This window comes from Peromyscus californicus, unplaced genomic scaffold, assembly GCF_007827085.1.
Source record: "Peromyscus californicus insignis strain IS unplaced genomic scaffold, ASM782708v3 Scaffold_18__1_contigs__length_77618521, whole genome shotgun sequence".
Taxonomy (NCBI): domain Eukaryota; kingdom Metazoa; phylum Chordata; class Mammalia; order Rodentia; family Cricetidae; genus Peromyscus; species Peromyscus californicus.
In genome coordinates, this window is record NW_026294480.1 from 46,744,107 (window position 1) to 46,751,031 (window position 6,925).

A 6,925-nucleotide genomic window follows, 5' to 3' on the forward strand; every position below is an offset into this window, starting at 1 on the left:
TTGGCCTTGAACTCACAGAGATCCGCCTTTCTTGGCCTCCTGGTGTGCTGGGATTAAAGGTGTGCACCGCCGCCGCCCGGCTTCTTCTCACTGTTTGTAAATATAACATTTGCTGTGTGGTAGTTCTCGTTTGTGCGTGTATTCTTCTGTCTAATTCTTCATCACGAACTAATTTAACTTTTCATGCACAAGTATTCAAAATTCTGTGCCGTCAAGAGCACAAGCTCCCCTCCAGTCATGCTCTGATTTCCCTTGTTACTGTTTGGAGTTTCACTGTACAGACACTTGTGAACCCACTTTTCACAATCGAAAGTGTACTTTCAGAGTCTAGGTAAAAAGTATTGAGGATCGTCGAGATGGCTAAGCAAGGTAAAGGTCCCTGCTGCTGAGCCTGACCATTGGAGGTAGATCCCAGGGACCCATGAGGTGGAAGGAAGAGGGCCCCCAATCTGCATGTTGTGTGCCTTGACATCTGGTTTTGGAGGTATGTACACAGATGTGCACATGCATATGCATGTGTGTTCACACACACAATCAGTAAATATAATAAAATGCTTTTTTTTTCTTTTCTTTTTTTTTCCCCCCCAACACAAAGTTTCTCTCTGCAGCTTTGGAGCCTGTCCTGGAACCGGCTCTGTAGATCCGGCTGGCCTCACACTCAAAGAGATCCATCTGCCTCTGCCTCCTGAGTCCTGGGATTAAAGGTGTGCACCACCACCGCCTGGCATAATAAAATGTTTTAAGTGTATTAAACTTACAGGTAAGTTTTAGGGAGATTTAAGACTTTCAACGTCCAGGTCTTTCTAGATTGTAGTCTTAGAATTTTAAACTCTTTCTTCATTTAGGTTTTACTTTAAATGTACATAGTTTTAAAAAACAAATTCCTGCCTGGTACTATAAACCCGGCCAAGAACCCATGAGTGAAGAGGTCAGAGACCTTACTACTGTTATTGTGCTAAAGGGATGTAAAATCTAACTGCTTTCTAAATATTTCTCCTTATGCCCAGAGTAGCACAGCTCTCACCCCTCACCCGGGAAGCTCCTTTATGCAGTGGGTGGCAGTCTATACAGACTCACAACTGGTCACAGTGTGGAGAGTAGGTAACTGTCGTGGTGCATCAATCTCAAACCCTGTCGCTTCCAAGGCTCGGGGAACACAGTGGGGGTGGAGGTAGAAAGATTGTAAGATCCAGAGGCTGACGACAGCTGTGAAATAATGTCTTCTGGACACAACAGGACTGTTAGACTCGTGAAGTCATGGTAGCTGTGGTTGCCTGCACAAGATCAAGCCAGTCAACACCCCAGGATATAGAGAAAGGGGTTCGTGAAGTCATAGTGTAACTGAGGGGCCATAAGCAGCCCATGGCTCCTGGGAGGGAGAGAGCCAGTGTTCTTCAGAGGTGTGGCCCCTGCCACATTACCCATGCATATAGAGGCGGCAATGAATATAGAGAAGGGAGGGAAAGGAGAGAGAGAAGGAGGGAGAGAGAGAGGGAGGGAAAGAGGGAGAGAGGGAGGGACGGAGGGAGGGAGGGAGGGAGGGAGGGAGGGAGGGAGGGAGGGAGGGAAAGAGAGAAGATAAAGGGTCTGAAATTGGTAAAGGGGTATGAGAAGGAGATCTGGGAGGAGGTGGAGAGGGAGTGGGGGGTGGATATAATGCAATAGTTTGTATTCATGAATTAAATTAACAAAGAACAAATAAAAATGTAAAGAGAATGCACAGAAGGACGCCATTACTTTCGTCTTCATTAAAAGTATTTTTAAAATATTCATTTTTATGATTGTACGGGGGAGTGCACACATAACTTGGTATACGTGTGGAGGTCAGAGAACAATTTTGTAGAGTTGGTTCTCTCCTTCCACCTTTCTGTGGGTTCCAGGGATTGAACTCATGAAGTTTGCATGGTAAGCCCTTTACTCTTGAAACCATCTCACTAACCCTGTTACAGTTATTTTAAAAAAAAAAGCAAAGAAAAGAAAAAGGGTTGTTATTTGCTATTTCCTAAAAAAGAAGCATTAACTATTTTACTTGTAACTGGATATTTCATTAAATTATTCCATTCATTCTAACTGGTATTTTTAAAATTAGTTATCCAGGATGCTCTATATAGAGAATCCTATAAATAGCAATTAATAGTGATTTTCCTCTCCCCTTCAAAGGCTTATTTATTGCATTAATATCTTGTTAGAACTTGCAGCATCATTGTACTTAATTAAAACAAAACAAAACAAAAAACAGAGTAAACCAGACTGGGTAATTTGGGAAAAAAAACAAAAACAAAACTTAGTTAAAGAGAAAACTAGAGAAACACCTTCAAAAATCAGGTAAACTGGGCAGCTTAAGTCAGATGACAAAGAAAAACCATCCGGTGATGTGTTACTGCTGTTACTGATGGGTGTCCCGCCAGATGGGGGCCTCAGCACTAGCCCCAGGAAGTCACCACCAAGTCCCTGCATTCAGAGCTGGCGTTGGATCCCAGGCCAGAGTGGCTCCTGGCCCATTCTCCCTGTGTCAGTTCCTGACTAGGCTTTGCTTGAGTCTGAATGGCTAAGCCCATGTCGTACGCACATGCCAAAGTTGGGAAGAGTTCTTTTTTTTGACTGTGCAGAGTTTTGAACAAATGAGAAACTTCCAAATTAAGAACTGGAGTTTCCACGTTGAGCTGCAGATCCACTAGACTATCCCACACTCCTCAAAACACGCCGGACACTGAAGGAAGAGGGACAACATGCTGTACTTTATTAATTCGTTAACTGCAATTCCTACAGTATTCTCCGTACTTTATTCATTCATTAACACTAATTCCCACAGTATTCTCTATACTTCATTCATTCATTAACGCTACTTCCCACAGTATTCTCTATACTTCATTCATTCATTAACTCTAATTCCCACAGTATTCTCTATACTTCATTCATTCATTAATGCTACTTCCCACAGTATTCTCTATACTTCATTCATTCATTAACGCTACTTCCGACAGTATTCTCTATACTTCATTCATTCATTAACTCTAATTCCCACAGTATTCTCTGTACTTTATTCATTCATTACCTCTAATTCCCACAGTATTCTCTATACTTCATTCATTCATTAACTCTAATTCCCACAGTATTCACTGATCAATTCACTCTTTCTCATTGTATCCCCATAATTATACAAACGGGGCTCTTTTTACTTCTTAGCTTGTTTGCTGGTGGGATGGCTTTAGTAAAAGTCGATTTGATGCCAGGGTGGAGCTCACTCTCGGGCACTAGCCTAGCATGCACAGTGATCTGGGTTGTGTCCCCAGTTCTGCGGGAAAAAGGAGAGAATATTCCCTTTTCATCAGATGCATTTTTAGCCAACGTGCAGAAAGTTAGAAGTGGACTCTGTTGTTTATTACACGACACAATGTTATTCATTAAGCGGCACTGTTTACCATGCAAGAAAAGCCACGAGGTACAACAAAACCCACTGTAAGAGTTTATTAAGGGAAGGGAATAGGAAAGATGTGCATAGGCCTATGGAACGACTGTGCGGGAAGGGAGAGGAGGAATGTGTGGAACCCACTTTTATAGATAACCCCCGCACATGGGCATATGGGCTTACGTAGCTACACCACACAGGCACATAGATCACGTGATCATCCGCACACAGATAACGTGGTCACACGGCGCACAGATTGTGTAGGACGCCAGGCCCTGGGATGACTAAGCATCTTGCCAGCACACGTGGGGTCATGGGGGCGTGGCTAGGAATTCTAACAGACTCACTAACATAAAGTATCAAATTATGAGAACAAGTTTATTCGTGTCAAACTGTTTCCTTGCATTTCAAGTCACATCCAACGTGATCTTGTGGTTTTGTTAGTAACTGGGTCTTTAGTCCTGGTAGTAGTAGGCCGGTGCCTGCGTTTTCGGAGCTGATATTTCTACTGTGTGTTAAATCATCTTATTTCATACCTTTCTCTTGCTTTTCTGTGTGTGCGTGTGTGTGTGTGTGTGTGTGTGTGTGTGTGTGTGTGTGTGTGTGTGTGTGCCCCTCTGTCCTTCCCTACCCTCATCATCGTCTCTTGTCCACAGTCTTCCAGTGCCATCTCTCCTGTCAGGGCCAGTTGCACTCTAAGCCTAGCACAGTGTCATTCAAGGGCTTCCCTTTTCTGTCACACGTTGAATTCACTTTGCCTTTCCTGTGGTTGGGTTCCCCTGCTAATGGCCTCCCACCTCCTCTTGCTTGAGTTAAAGCCTGTTTCGCCTAAGTGAATGGTCAGGCCGGTGCATCAGACAAGGGTAAAGGCAGAGCCGTGAGAGACTTGAACGGCAGCCAAAAAGGGTGATTTTTACATCCCCTGGAACATCCCTCCACCCTCCTGACAGTCCCTGTCCCCACAGCATTCCCTTTGATTTGATTTACCTTATTGACTTTGTGGGAGACATTCTCCAGTAGATCCTCAGGGAAAGAATACTTGGGACATATGGTTTTTCAGATAGTTCTTGATTTAGTGCGTTTTTATTTGGTCTTCATATCAGTTGACATTTCAACAGGGCCGAGGAAGGAAATATTTTTCCTTCTGAATTTTGGAGGTGGTTCTATTCTGTTTAGAAAGCTGAAGGGGAGCTGGGTGTGGCAGTCATACCTGACCTAGATCTTGAAGGGTTGAGGTAGACAATTGCTGTGAGCTCCAGGCCAGCCTGGGTAACATAGTGAGTCCCTTCCCAGCCTAGACTGCAGAGTAAGACTGTCTCAAAAGGCAAACAAGCCAGGCATAGTGGTGCATGTTAGAACTCTGCCCTCACTCCAGCTACATGACTGCACATGCGCAGTTCAGGAGTTAAGCAAAGGGTCTTGCATCTTACACCATCAGTGTGCGCCGGGGACTACGTGCACGCAGCATGGTCACACAATCAGCACATGCACATACGTGGTGTAGCTCCGTAAGCCTTATTTCACCGGGAGCCCTTAAAAGGCTGGCCGCAGACCCCACCCCCTCCCTCTGCTCTGCTCTCTCTTCCCCCACCCCACTATCTTTCACTCTGCTCTCCGCACGTGCTCCCCCACCCCTTTCCTCCTATAAAACTCTGAAACTAATACTGGTTTCTGTTATGACAGTGACCTTTCCATGAGGTAACCAGCACCGCAACCAGCGCCATTTATCATTCATTTCAGTGCACGCCTTTGATCCCAGCACTTGGGAGGCAGAAGCAGGTGTATCTCTGTGAGCTCAAGGACAGCCTGGTCTACATCTACATAGCAAGTTCCAGGACAGCAAGGACTAAGTAAAGAGCCCCTATCTCAAAAAAAAAAAAAAAAAAAAAGCAAACAAACAAAAGTTATATCCATTTTTAATTAATTTCTTACTACTGCACTATCCTTCTTCTTTCTGGTGTTCATATATTTACAAAATGTCACAGTATGTGGGTGTGGGTCTCTTTCTAGCCATCTGGTTGGAGCTGGTAGTTAATTCTGGGTCATTTCCTCATTGACTTCCTTTGTCCTTGGGTTTTCTCGGACTCCCAAGGACTTCTACTATTGGTGGGCCTCACCCACTAATCCTCTAGTCCTTCCTCATCCTCTTCTGTCTTCTGATAACCCTCTATTGATCCTTCTGAGACTTCCTCAACTTCATTTTATTTTATTTTATTTTATTTTTAGAGGAAAGCTTATCAGAAGTTCATAGTCAAAGGAGGACCATGTCATTGAGTTAAGCATAGAGGTCATCACGCAGCAGGCCAGCAGCCACATGACAGGAAGCAGGGCTTCAGACCAGAGAAAGCACATTAAGTTCTTTTACATATAATCAACCAGATATTTGTTTGTTCGTTTGTCCTGGTGTCTCTTTTCATTCGAAATCCTCTCTCCTACTTGTCAATCTTTAGTTGTTTTATTTATTTATTTATTTATTTGGTTGGTTGGTTGGTTTTTTGAGAAAGGGTTTCACTGTGTAGCCCTGGTTGTCCTGGAACTTGCTCTGTAGACCAGGCTATCCTCAAACTCAGAGATCTGCCTGCCTCTGCCTCCCAAGTGCTGGGACTAAAGGCATATGCCACCATGTCTAGCTTAGTTGCTTTATTCTTGTTCAGGATTATTTATGGGGGTTGGTGAGATGGGTCAACTGTTAAGAGACCTGAGTTTGGTTCCCAGCAACCATGTTTGGGAGCTCACAACCCCTAGTAACTCTAATTCCACAGGATCTAACGCGCCCTCTTCTGGCTTCTGTGGGCACCTGCACACACATACACACACACACACACACACACACACACACACACACACACACACACACAAAATAATAATAATAAAAATAAATCTTAAAAAAAGAAAAAAGTTTATTTATGAATTAAACATTTATTTTATTCATCTGATAGCCTGTAAATTAACCTTTACGTGTGTCTGAGCACACTTGCAGGAACACATTACCTGAAAATGCTCTACAAATCCACCCTGAGAGTTAAGGTAATGGCTCTTACTTGAAAACTCTCAGTCCTCAGTCTTCAATGTTTCATTTGTATGAGGAAACGAACCTTCCTGTTTTCCCCCCAAAAGTCTCTGTGCAGCCAGTTACCAATGGCCAGAACCAATCTGTGCATTCACTCAGCCCTGCGCTCACAAGGACCGTATGACTGGTTTCATTCCACTTGGCTCGTGTTTCGGTTTCCCATAAGGCCTCACATATGGCGTAGCTAATCTTGGCTACCCCCACCTCCAAGTCTGAAGACCAAACACCAACACCTCTTGTTTTCACCCTCTCCAGGCTCCTCTGGGACAGGAGGGGGCATCTGCCTCTAATTACCACTAAGGAATCTAAACAGAACTGCCCGCACCTGTCTTTGTTCTGGCTCCTGGCTCCTCACTCTCTGGCCATCTCTCCCTGAAAGCAGCTGGCCCTATGTCTAGCTTTTCATGGACAAAGCCTGCGGGTAGCTCCTCAACTTTGATTTTTCT